A 14,664-nucleotide genomic window follows, 5' to 3' on the forward strand; every position below is an offset into this window, starting at 1 on the left:
GGTTGCTGTAACAGCCATCAAACTGAGGGAAAAAGCAGAGGGAGTGAAGAGGGAAGGAAAATGAATTTAGAAAAAGTACTTTATGCCAGAAGGCTATCATTTACATTGTTATCACGCAATACCTAAGTCTCCCTGAGAATCTTGACAGTGACCCAAAGAGTGTGGGTTGGCATGCTGCATGTAGAATGTATCTTTCTCAGACTGCATTTATAAAACACTGGCAGTTTTAGAAGTTAAATAGATAAACAGGCTTTCTGCTCAAGCTGCACGGGAAGGACAAATTAAGGAGTGAAATAAAAGTGGTGATTTGGAGATCTCTGAAGGGGATTTTGTACTACTTCCTCTGCACCATGTTTCTGGGAACTCAACTGCAAAAGGGGAGCAAGGTTTAAAAACAGGGTTCTCAAACATTACATATAAACCAGAACACACTGCACAAATGAACTGAGGGGGATGTGAGAATGACTGACAAAGCAGCGAGGAAGCTTTTGAGCGCTAAAAGGCAGGAGGAAGAAGGAGATCACAGCAGAGAAAGGAGGTGGCCTGGGACCATTAGCATAGGTGAGAGCCCTGTGTGTTGGAGGAGCAGCTTCCCAGGCTGCCTCCAGGCAGAACAGCCTTTCACTAAGGCAGTGAAGAACAGACCTAAAAGAGAGCCTGGAAAAGAGATTAATTTCAGCTCATTATCTGTCTATCTTTAAGGGGTGTGTTTTGAAATGGTGTTTTTGCTTTTGTAATTGAATGCTCGGCCTCTGCACTACTGACATAAAACCTGCTGTTTTCAGCCAAAGCTGGTCTCAGTATTTTAAAGTGGACTCGAAGCTGATACATTTTTCAGGGAGTGGATCAATTCACAGAAGAGCTGTACTCAAAGCACCTTGGATCACCTGCAACAAGCTTGGAGATCCTTAGAGTTGCAGTGCATTTGGGACAAAAGCAGAGGTAGGCAAAAATGTCAGGTCAGAGATATCCTTCGGACAATGCTATATTCTGCCACTGTAACAAGAAAAAGGGACTTAAATCTCACTGCTTCAGCTGTCTGAGTTCACAAACTGAGGGAGAAGTGGGGAAAAGTGCAGGCTTTACATATCTAGATGCTTTTGAAGTAAGAGGAAATGACTGAGCAAAACCATAGCAAATTTCTCCTGAGAATGAACTAAAGAAATTTCACATTTGAGGCAAATTTAACCAGTACCACATGACAAAAACAGAAGCAAAGATTTCAGACTGGAAAAGGCTGGACCTGCAATGAAAATGCCAGAAACAGCAGAGGAAATCTGCCCAGAATGATTTCATTGTTGGTGCTTCCGTTCCAACATTCACTGGAGCAAAAATCAGATCCTTTCTTTGGTGGGTGTTTCGAAGCTTCCACGGGCATGTCCCCACTGACTTCCCAAGCCCCTGTATTTCAGGCTCTCTGGTGCTATTGTGAATTGTACAAACACACATCTCCATCCTTGATGCCATCCTCCATGGTGGTATCAGCAAGTCTGCTACAGGGGGAGGCTGAGGCTACTGACACCCTTACCAAAGCTGGGTGAGGGCAGGCAGCTTGTATGCTCTGGTATGTATTAGGGAACACCAACATATTCTTGACATTTCTGGCTCTGAGTCCTTCAGCGATACCCACCATATCAATTTATGTTGAATTAAAATAATAATAAATATATATTTTTCCCCCTAGGTTTTCTTAGACTGTTTATATGTCTAAAAGGTTTTTCCAAGAGGTTTCCACTCCCACAAATCTTGCCTCAAAAAAATTCACAACTGTTTTGATGTCTCTAAAAGGCATCAAAACACAGCACCTCTAGTTTAGGCTCCTTAATTAAACGTTACACTATACACTTTGTTTTTTAAGTCATTTTATGTGTAATATTGTTCACAAATTATTTCAATTTCTGTTCTTCCCAATGTTATTTTCCCTTATGTTGGATCTTCTCACTTTTTTCTTTCCCTCTTTTAGTTAATACTCATTGTTTTTCTAGAGAGAAAAAGTACTTTGACATTTAAAATCTTTACTACAAAATATTTATAGATTTATGAAAATGTATTGTCAGTATTATTTCATTATATTCCTTGTCTATTTTTTCTTGCCTTTCCATCATTCTTTTTTTCTCCATTTGCAGTGTCATTTTTTTTTAACCTACTTTACCTTCACCAGTGATTTTTTTTTCCTTGTCTTCTTTACTTCCAGCCCCTCATACTTCTATTGCCTAGCACAAAACTCAAACTACTTCATTAATAAAGAAAGTGATTGGACTATTGTAAGAATCATTATAGACAGCTAGATATGTGAAGCATCATTCTCTGCTCCTATTGATTTCTAAAACTTAGATGTAGTATAGTTAGTAAAAGATCAGACATTTATTTCTTCATCTCTGCAGAGACAGCCCAGGAGACATCCTTTTCTATGTATGAGACTCTCATTTTCCAGGGCACTGGGACCAGGACACACCACCCCCAGTTTCTGTTCACAAATGATACACTGCTTGTTTAGCAAAGCAAATGGCATTTCTGCACACCATGAGCTCAATCATCCACTCATCCATGGTTTTTGCTAGGACAAAGAAAATGGGTTCTTCATCCAGATTCTATACTTTTACATTTAGCTGCTTACCTTACAACACACTTCCTCACAGGAAAGGAAAAAAAAATGTTTCCACCAAAAAGAGATTTTAATGATCTCAGTTTGAACTGTAGGACCCTCAACAGGAGCTGAGACCAGCTGAATGTAAGTCACTTTATCACTGACTTCATCAAGTACTTTAATCCTTACCATCACCCTTTATCATTCTGTAGCTGGTAGGAGAATAATGAAGTAACTCATTTTAAACCACACAGCCGATAAGTGTTTTGGACCAATTAATCATGAAGAACAGGCCTGGCAAATACAACAAAGCTGATTTCCTACAGTCTTTTTGCTGTTTCAGTCCTGTATTTTTTAAGCAAAGAAAACTGAGTGATGAGAGGCAAGGCTGTTAGCCTTGTTTATAATGATGGCTATTATATTCCCCTTTTTGAGGTGCAGTTCTCAATCTCCTTATGATTTTGACAATCTTATGATCTGAACTTTTTCATTTGCTGTTTTCCAGACTGTTACTTTTTCCAATTCCAGACACTTTTAAGACCTCAATTAGACAAATAAAGGGTTTTTGTTTTGTTTTGTTTTCCTACATTAAAACAAACAAAAAAATAAAATAAAATAAAATAAAATAAAATAAAATAAAATAAAATAAAATAAAATAAAATAAAATAAACTCTACAAGTCTTTTGTCAGTGGAGCTGTGCTTCAGAACTTGTCAGCTTTGTCCTTGGTACCAGGAATAGGCTTCTTGTCATTTTACTTTAAAAAGGGGGGGAAAAATGTCTAAATTATAAATCTTTGAGAGAAAATGAAGGGACATTGCACCTGGAAAAAGGGTTAGGATGAGACAAGAAAGATTTCCTTCCAGCCCTCAATCTTTCTATGTGAGGCTCCTTAAATGCGAACAGGTATATGTAAAGGCGCTCAAAATAATAAGTGAGATGAATATATTCCACATCTTTCAATGAACTAGGGGCCATCAAATGAAGCTAGTGGGAGCCAGGTTTGAAATAAACAACAGGATATTAGTAAAACACTGTCGTCTAAAAATTCATGTATAGGTACAAGAGATAACATGGGTTGTTTTTGTTTTGATTTAATTTGACTTGTTTCCTAGAATAATGAGAGACTAGTAGAGACTATATAGAGTGGTAGCTACTTAAGGAGAAGGATTGTAAAGAATTCCCTCTTCAGTCCTTTACAAACCACTGCTACTACATCCCTCGCATCACAAAATGATTTGTTCGATAAAATCATAGAACTGTTGTTTGGAAGAGACTTCAAGAAATAACAGCATCCATTCCCCAGCTCCCAAGCAAGATCAACTTTGACGATTTCCTGTAGAAACAACATAGCTATAAAACCCACAACAAGACAATATACTCCTCACTCTGCTTTTGTACTGCAAAATACAGATTCATCACCAAAAAAAATTATTTAGGTAACTAGCTGGATATTTATGGTATCTTCTCCAAATTCTGTTTGGCTAAAAGTTGTTATACAAATATAGTTGTAAGTGTATACTTTCTAGTGTACACTTTCTAGTGTACTAATTTATGTTTTAGCCACAATGAAATAGGCTGTCATCAGGCTTTCACTTTGATAATTGTACATGAACAGAGAATTAAGCATTTGGAGGTGCACATACTTTGAATAAATGTTAAACAAAACCAACTACTCATTATTTGACCTGTGAGAGTTTAGAAATTTTAGAGTTTGGGAAATAAACACTACTATATTTGAATGTTTAAAAATACAAGAGATTGCTAAAAGGTGAAAATGGCAGGATCCTAAAGTAAAACAGATGAAAGAAAATTGGCTCAACTACGAAAGGATGTTTTTGCCCTTTGGATATGACAAAAACAATCACTGCAAGGCTGTTGGTTTTATAATTGAAAGGAAGACAGGAAAACTCACATAAAATTATAAACAATGCTATAAATGACATAGTTTATTACATTTCCTATCATTTCAGCCATAGCTGTACTTAGTTAAGAATGACAATTATTTATTCTGAGTTATAAAAAAGTCAATTTTATAGGCATTCTTGGCTTCAAAAATAGGATAAGAAGGCAATTGCCTAAGGCAGCAGGTGGAGCACAGCAACCTGAACACCCGCCAATGTTTGAAGAGATGGCATGAACTCTTCCAGACTGAAGTATCACACTCAGTTCCTATAATCATTGCTCATTGCTGTGGTTGTTGCAGCTGAGGGAAGTACTGAACCGTGTAAGATCTACCACATGGAAGGAAAAGAAGTGGTTCCCCTCTGCAGGAGTTTCAGCTAACACTATCTTCATTCCTAGTCCAGCAACAAAAAAAAGAGAGAGCTGCCCACCTTCCTCTGTTTCTTCATTGTTCTCTGTCCATTTCCCTCCCTTAGAAAGATAGGAAAAGTTACTGAGCCTTCTTCCTCTCTCAACAGGAGGCCATGGGATGGCAAATGAGGCTCAAAGAAAGGATATTCCATGGAAAACTAGCAGAGATGGGGAAATGAGTCTAATAGTCCCAGAGAGGTTTACAACCCATTCTGTTTCCTGAAAGATAGAAAGATAGGTAGAGCCCTGTGGCAACCTGCCAGCCAGGTGGTTTGGGCTGCCAAGGTCACCCATCCTCACTACCCTGGCATTATTGTTTCCTAGGACTTCCAGCCAGAGAAATACCTCCCAGATTGTTCTGAAGTGGTACAGGTACAAAATCAAAGACAGTTTAAATCCTCTGAGGAGAGAAATAGTCTTTTGCAGCTCTAAGTCCACCATTTGAATGTTCTGCTGCAATGTGTTTCAAGGCTTTTTTATAGGGTCCTTGAACCAATCCCCTATGTGTTCTGCTGTTATTACCTTTGTCAACGTTTTCAAAGCCCCAAATTCTAGCAAATTTTCCACCAATTCCCTTAGCCTTCACCTACCACTTCATTATCTTCATTTCATACACCTTTCTTATTTTTTTCCAGAGCTTCCATTCCTCACTTTTGGTCAGGATTAGTGTAATGTCTTTCTTGTTTTTTCCTCAATGCACATCCTTTCCAAGCATAAGGACACACTATTGTAACAATTTTTTTTCCCACACATCTTCAGCTTGCCAAGATTCAGCAGCAATGGTGTCCCTGGCAGGTTTTTGAGAACTGAAGCTAAAGAGAAGTTAAGCTGATTGAAAGGATTTTTTACTATCTCTTTTCCTTTCTTCTGCATCATTTGATCTATCTTCAATAATCTTTTATTTATTTATCATCTGCATTGCTTTCTTTATATTTTTTTTAACATCACTAGAATTTTGCCTTCTTTTAAGCCAGAAATGTTAGTCTTGGGAGAAAAACTATAATTGACTTTTTGTTTGTTTGTTTTGTTTAAATAAGCTGTTTATTGCTCTGTTGAACTGTAGAGCAATTATAAAGCAAGACTCCCTATTGTACAATTTTTTTTTTTGTCTCCCAGATATTGGTAAATTAAAAAAAAAAAAGCAAAGAAAAAAAGTATAAACTATCATGTAAAACAAAAAATACATGGGATCTAAACAGTTTTAAAGAGTCCCCTGTTTACAGATAGAAACATTTTGAGCTATAAATTATATATCTGCTTGAAAATAATCTATTAATGTCAGTACTTATTAATGGAAACCTATAACATTTATTAGGATGCCAAGAAATGTGAGATCAGCGTCAGAGAAACTTAAGCAGTGTTTTTGTTTGGCATTTTCTTTGCTAACAATCACAGGTATATACTGGTTGATCTTCTTTCTTACTGTGATTTAGGGTCACTTGTCAACAAACCCAACTCTCTGTGAAAAATGAACACTGTAAAAGAAAGAAATTTAAAATCTGAGCCAAAGTTCTCATGGAATCTTGTGGAAGGATCCCAAAAGACTGCATTGATAGTCACTCAAGATATTGTAACTGTTAAGAACATCAATATTTCAAGTCATATAATGGATAAATTTAAAAATTATTTTTCTTGGTAAGGATTTCTTCTTCATTAATGAAAAAATACAGAAAAAAAAAGATAGCATAAAATAGAATAATTTTTAAAAGTGTTTTTTTTTTTTCCCCCCCCACAGGTGTGTTTCCACTTATAACAAAAACTGAAAGTTTATTTCTCTTATCAAGCCCCATCAAAGAAGCTATCATCGCAGTCAAAAATGAAATTCCATTATAATTAATTTCACTCTTCAATCTCACTGAAATAGAAAATCTACACAATGAAAAATCCCATCAATTCACTATCAATACAAACAAAACTTTAGTGAGATGCTTTATGAATAGAGTGAACTCAAGCATTAATTTCAAGACAAAGTATATCTATCCACTTGTATTAACATTTTAGAAATAATTAGCATTTCTGAATTGTATCTCTGCATATCCCTACTTACATACTGTGACTCACACTTCATGAAGTGATTTTGGAATATAAGAACTGCATTTATTTTGGGTGAGACTAAATGATAAGATATGGCCCAAGAGTACAAATAGCACTCTCCAATTGCTAATGCGTTTAGTCTATGAGACCTGAATCCAAACATAGGATGGAAATCCAAACATAGATAAAAAAAAAAAAAAAAGATTCAAAATAAATATAGAGTGGCCACCGAGTACTCAGCACCAACTGTTTCGCTATACACATCTTCTTTTGCTCTACAATACTTGACAATGCAGTCTACTCAGAAACTAAAAAATGTCAGACTGGAAATTGCCACAGCTCTGTGAAGTTGCAGTTCAGTTTCTCCATTGGGTATTCTTTATGGTGATTACTAATGAGCATTCTCCTTGCAGTCAGGCATTAGTCTGGTAGTAGATATTTGGAAGGCAGTGGTTGTTTAACTGATACATCTATCAAAGACCTCTATTCTGAAATCTGAAAGAAACAGTTTTACTTCTGCATTCTCTCCTGATATATGAACTTCTGCCTTGGGTGAAAAACAAAAAAATTAGTATCTTGCTTTTGGATCTTGGTTAGATATGATAGTTCAAAGGTGTGATCTCCTATCCATAGCACTTTCTCTTTTTCTTCATGTTGGGATTTGTCAATGAAAAAATATATTTCAGATGACAGGAGAAGTTTAATTTCAAGGTCTTTTTATTTATTTATTTATTTATTTGTTATTTTGCTGGCCATGATGTACACCTTTTGAAATGAAGAATGGATGATCCAAAGACTGGATTTGTAACTGAGCTCCTACCAGGCTTACTTTGCTTCCACAAGCAATTATCTTACTTTTATAAATGATGAACTGCACATCTTCAGGCATCCTGGAGGTACAAGAAAGAGCTCATTTAGGATCATAAAATCATAGACTGGCTTAGGTTGGAAGCTGCCTCATAGATCATCTAGTTCCAATCCCCCTGCCATAGGCAGGGACACCACCCACTAGATCAGTTTGCCCAGGGCCTCATCTAACCTGGTCTTGAACACCTCCAGGGATGGGGCATCCACAACCTCTCTGGGCAACCTGTTCCAGTGCCTCACCACCCTCTGAGTGAAGAACTTCCTCCAAAACACAGAAGGATGCAAAAAAAAATTATTTTAGGATTGTGTTTTCTTTGAGGCACTTTCCCATGGAAGTTTTGCATTGATCAAACAACTTTATAAACCATGAACTTTGACTATTGTCTATATCAATAATACTCTTTCATGGTCTCCAGCTTTCTGAAAGAGATGTGATCCCTGGATTATATAAGAATGTAATATAGCACATAATCCCAGTGGAAGTGGACATAGTTTTCTTAATGGAAGTCAAATGCATGGTTCATTCACTTGCATGATGCTATTTCCTTTGCCATGTTATAGTAAGAACAATGATGCATAATCATTTGCTTGCCAGTAAGGAAGCTCTCAAAAGATGGGTAAGGCCCATTCACTCAAGGAGTTTGTTCATCTACATATTGAAGTTGATGCAGTCCAGGCTGGCCAAGAACTGCAGCCAGTTCTATTAATGTCTGTGACAAGACCTTCACAAATCAGTACCTTGGCCTTAAATCAACTCTCAACTCTCCCTAGTGTCCATAAATCACCAGTACCCATTTTCACTTAATACATACCAACAGCTCTAACCATTAGTGCTTTTACCTTTCATCTGTTTTCACCACTTCTGCAATCACCTTGATAGCAAATAAAATCCTGAGCTTTCATCCTGCTTAACACAGCTTGAACTCTTCCATTTCTGTAGCAACTGGCATGTTCACCTTGGCTTTGAAAAGTCCCTATTTTTAACTAGGCATAAACAGACCTCAGGCTTTGTAGCATCCTTTCAGAGGCAAAAAGTCCAGCTGTGACAATCGACATACTGATTTTCCTCTCTTCTGGTGTCTCTAGTTTGTCTGCTGCCTTGCAGAGGCTTTCCTTCCTTTGTCCTGTATTTGGAAAATAGAAGTTTGGTGGAAGTTATCTTCACTTATTGCCCTGGGTTCTTTCCTTACATGGAGAGTACCATATTTCTTTCACTCCTCCCTCTGGTCTTTCTGTTTGCCTGCTTAGATCTTTGTGTTTGTTTGTTAACACTTTTCTGCTTTTAAGAAAAAGCTTTAAGGGCTAAAATGAAGTTACCTGCACTGACTTTCATTGGAAGCATTTGTTCCTACCCTGGAGTGATTTTCTTATTCCACCAAAGAACAATCCTGTATATTGCAATATTGCAATTAATACTGACAAGCTAATAAATCCTGAGTGTTTTTTTTTCTCTTTTGTACATATTTCATCATATAGGGTGTACAAAACCACTATGAAAGTCCACCTCAGAAGTACCTTGCTGACAAGCTTCAAAATCACTGAGAAGCTCTAATGTTTCACAGAATGCATGATATGTTTACTTATCAGAAATTTTTGTTTCTTTGTTAGAATCATAGAATATCCTGAGCTGGAAGAGAAGGCTCCTGTCTTAACACAGGACCACACAAAAATCAGACCACATCCCTGAGAGCATTGTCCAAATGCTTCTTGAACTCCAGTAGGCTCAGTGCCATGACCACTGCCTTGGGCAGCCTGTCCCAGTGCCCGACCACATCTCAGTGAAGAACCTTTTCCTAACACCCAGCCTGATCCTCCCCTGTCCCAGCTCCACGCCATTCCCTCGGGTCCTGTCGCTGTCCCCAGACAGCAGAGCTCAGCGCCTGCCCCTCCGCTCCCCTCGTGAGGGAGCTGCAGGTTGCCATGAGGCCTCCCCTCTGCCTGCTCTGCTCTGCTCTGCAACCAAGTGGCCTCAGCTGTTCCACATACCTGTTGCCCTCTAGAGCCTTCACCATATTCCTAGCCCTCCTTTGGACACTCTCTGATAGTTTCATTTCGGCGGCCAAGCTCCACCTCAACTGCTCTCTCACTCCCCAGCCTCAAAGAGAAAGGGGGAGAAAATACAATGAAAAGGGCTCCAGGGTTGAGATAAGGAGGGGGAGATAGTGACGGGCAAAACAGACTCCGAGTAGGGAGACAGTAAAATTTATTGCCTATTACTAACAAGCTAGAGAAGTGAGGAACAAAGGAAAGAAAAAAAAAACACCTTCCTCCCATCCACCCTCTCCCACCTCCTCCCCCCGAAGCAGCGCAGGGGAATGGGGGAATGGGGGAATGGGGGAATGGGGGCTGTGGTCAGTCCCTAACACTTCGTCTCGGTCGCTCCCTCACGGTCCCTCTCTGCCCCTCCTCCACGTGGGGTCCCTCCCACAGGATGCCATCCTTCCCGAACTGATCCGGCGTGGGCTTCCCACAGGCAGCAGCTCTTCAAGAACTGCTCCAGATATGGGTCTGTACCACAGGGTTCATCTGTCAGGAGCAAACTGCTCCAGCATGGGTCCCCACAGGCAAGAGCTCCCCCCAGACCCCCTGCTCCTGCGTGGGCTCCTCTCCACGGGCGGCAGCTCCGGCCCGGGGCCTGCTCCTGCGGGGGCTCTCCATGGGCCGCAGCCTCCTCCAGGCCACCTCCACCTGCTCCTGCGTGGGCTCCTCTCCACGGGCTGCAGCTCCAGCCCAGGGCCTGCTCCAGCTGGGGGTCCTCCACAGGTCACAGCCTCCATCAGTGCAGGTCCACCTGCTCCACTGGGGGCTCTTCCACGGGCTTCAGCGTGGAGATCTGCTCCACCGTGGTACTCCATGGGCTGCAGGGGGACAGCCTGCTTCACCAGGAGCCTCACCACAGGCCACAGGGGACTTCTTCTCTGGCGCCTGGAGCACTTCTCCCCCTCCTTCTTCACTGACCTTGGCACCTGCAAGGCTGTTTCTCACTCCTCTCACTCTCCCAGCTACTGTGTAGCTGCAGGTTTTTTTTGTTTGTTTGTTTTTTTCCCCTTTCTTAAATATGCTCTCACAGAGGTGCAAACAACATCACTTATTGTCTCGGCTCTGGCCAGCAGCAGGGCCCTTAGCTAACATGCGGCAGCTTCTAGATTCTTCTGACAGAAGCCACCCCTATGGCCCCTTGCTACCAAAACCTTGCCACGTAAACCCACTACACACCCAAAACTGCAAACTGTACTCAAAGTGAGGCCACACCAGCACAGAGCAGTGCAGGACAGTCACTTCCCTCAAACAGCTAGCAATGCCATGACTGATGCACCCCAGGGTATGGTTGGCCCTTTTGGCTCCTAGGGCACACTGTTGGCTCATATTCAAGTTGCTGTCAGCCAGAACGTCTGACTCTTTTTCTATAATTGGTCAGTCACTTAGGGTGAGATTTCATATGTTATAATATTAGAGTAACATCTTACTTTAGAACAGCTAAAATTGAAATAAATTAATAATTTGAAAAATAAATGCTTGAGGTAGCCTACATTTAACATAACTTTCCTTGCTTTACAATCAAATCCTGAGATCAAGTCAATTTTAGAGGATCTGATATTTTACTATTTCTATTTTTTTTTAGAGAAGTTCAGATTTTCAAAATTTAGTTTAAAAATATTGAATGCAAATCTTTGTCCAAAAATATGTTTTATTAGGAAAGAATAACTATTTTTTTGGAGTAAAAAGGAGTTGCCAAAGAAATGTATATACAATAAAATACAGCTTACTCATACAATGCCAGAAAAGGAACTAGGCATTTCCTAAGTTAACTCAAGATAAGATGGTATTTTGAAATATTTTCTAAACAATATATAGTGAATATTTAAAAGCTATTGCTGTGATGATCCTGCCTGGGAGACCACTATTCATGGAGGAGTTAGTGAGCTACACAGCAGTTAACCTGATAGTTAACAGATCTATGTTGTGCTGTGCTGCACATCCAGCATGGACTTCACACCTATGTTGTGCTGCACCTGTCCCTTGGCTGAAGGATTGGGCTGCCTGCCTCTCCTTGCCTTTAATTAGAAGTGCAACAAGAAGTTCTCATGGGAACATCCTTTCTGTGACAGTAGAAATTATTAACAGGTTGTTTTCTTGCAAGAAAATCCTACAGAAGCCCAAATGACCAAAATGGGGTCACCCTTTCCAAGGCCGGGGTCTGCATATGGTGCTACCCATGGTCAGAGGCTCATTCAAAGCCGCGTACCTGGGGATTCCCAGTATCTGAGGGATGTAAGAGTATCTTTACTATTCTTTCTTTCTTTACAGCATTATCTCTAATAAATAGTATTTTAAAGGATACTTTACAGAGCCTGAGTGCCATTCTTACTGGGATTGTAACAGACCAGCATCTCCTAGTGCAAAACAACTACATAGTTAAAATGATTATTTGAAAACAGCAGGACTATCTACGCTGCAAATGGAAATCAGTTTTTCTCGTAAAAGCCTAATTTCTATTTTCCTCTTTTTTGTTTACTGAAATTGCAAGCACCACTATTTGAATAAAGGGTTGATACCCAGCATGTGTGAAATTATTTCCGAACTTCTGATTGGCTCTGAAATGTATTTTCCCTGTCCTCTTCCCAGGAGCACTTTTAAGAGGCATTGAGAAAATTAGCTTAGACAACCTGCTCACTCTGGTTTTAAGAACCATTTTTGATGTAGTCAAATACATGCAAATGACTTACAAAAATATTCTTCTTGAATCTTAAACATTCCAGACATTTACTGTAAACTGCCTCTGTAGCAATTACATGTAGCTATTACTGGATGTAATTCTGTCCTTATGGCCTCTCAGTGTTAGCCCTAGAGCTCAAATTGACAATCCTGGAGTAAAATTGAAATGATTCTCTGACTACTTGATTAAGTGACCATGAGACAAGCAAGGGTTTGGACTTGCATTGGCTTTTCTTTGGCAGTTGCCTTTATACATATACATATACATTATTATAAATATACAACCAACCATAATTGCTACAGAGAAAATATACCCTGTCTGTTACTGTAGAATCTGTAATGTGCTGCTAACTCACAGAATCATGGAATGGTTTGGGTTGGAACGGACATTCATTAAGAACGTCCCTGCCTCACTGCCTGCAGGTATTAATGCACATTGATAATATCCTTCTGAGTCTGTTCTTCTCACCAGGCTGAACAGTCCCAGCTCTCTGAACATCTCTCCGCCCACAGTTCCCTAACCATCCTCTTTGCTGGACTCACTCCAACATGTCCATATCTCCCTCATACTGGAGAACTCAGAACTGGATGCAGCACAACAGCTGTCTCGCCAGTGGTAAGCAGAGAGGAAGGATCACCTCCCTTTACTTGCTGATGCCTTTCTTAACACAGCCCAGGCTGCTCTTGGCTTTTTTTTTTTTTTTTTTTTTTTTTTCTGCAAGGATATTGATGGCTCATGGTCGACTTGATGTTTGCCAGGGTCCCCAGGGCCTTCTCTGCTAACCTGCTTTCCAGCCAGTCAGTCATTTGCTTCTTCTTCCTCATCATGTAGTCTGTAGCAGATATCTACCCCAATGTCACTCATATTGATGTGCCCACTAATCCTGACCCGTAAATTCTCAGCTGGCTCCTCATTTGTCCCAAGGCATTGTTCCATGTGTTTCCACTACTCTCTCACAAACAGGATTGCACTTTCTTTGACATGCCAGATGGTCTTTCCTAAAGAGTCAGTATCCAACCACTGCATCCCACCATGCCTCTATCATCCCAGTGAGATCATAGCCCTGTAACTACACACAGATCTCCAATTCCTCCTGTTTGTTCACTATGCTGTATGCATTAGCGGACAGACACTTCAGAGAGGCATCCAGTTGTGCTGGTTTCCCCGAAAGTAATAATATGCAAATACCTCATTTGCTTCAGCTAGAGAAGAGAATGCTTGCAATTATATTTTCACTACTGAGAAATGACCTTATATGTCTTCCAGAAAGTCACATTAGGTAACTACACTTAAGGTGACAGAATATATTCCATATCATATGTTAAATAGTGGACATGACTGACAAGAATATGAAGCCTCGTTACACTGGCTTTGTTATGTATATAATTTTTAAAAAATCTTGAATTGTGCAAAGTAGTGTATTTCTCTCATTAAATAACTTTTTTTCAGATAATTAAAAAGACAATTTAATAAAAACATAATCAGGATAAAATATGTGAAAATCTATAACCTTGGTTCAGCAGTACATAGAGAAAAAAAAAATAAAAGAGTATATGAAAATGTTGGCTGTAAGGGAATGCTGAAAGTCATGTAGACCAGTCTCCAACTCAAAGCAGAAGTATTTCCAAACCCATTCAGCCCAGACTTTGTCTAGCCAAATCTTGAAATCAGAAATACAGAGGATATACAACCTCTAAACTTACAATTTGTGGCCCATGTCCCTTATTATGTCATTTGACACCATTCAGAACAGCCTTTCATCACCTTTATAATCAATCTAATGTAATCTAGTAGTTGCAGACTATTATATCTCCTACCCCTTAGCCTTCTCTCTGCAGGAATAAACAAGTCTGCCACTTCTTGTCCTTCTTAGCAAGGCATATATGACCACTTTCCAGCCCTCCACAGAAACTTCTTTAATTTCTTTAATGCTAATTTAAGGATCCATATGTGGCCTCTCCAGCACTGAACTGAGTGCTGGAGAGCTCCCTTCAGCCTGCTAACCATATGCCTCCTGTTGTATACTAGTACGCAATTTACATTTTTCACATTGAGAGCTTATTGTTGGGTTGTGTTCATCTTGGTGTCCACAGTAAACACCAGGCACTTTTTAGCAAGGCTTCTACCCAGCAATTCCCTTCCAA

This window comes from Anser brachyrhynchus (genome assembly GCF_964034855.1).
Source record: "Anser brachyrhynchus genome assembly, chromosome: 3".
In the NCBI taxonomy this organism is placed as follows: Eukaryota; Metazoa; Chordata; class Aves; order Anseriformes; family Anatidae; genus Anser; species Anser brachyrhynchus.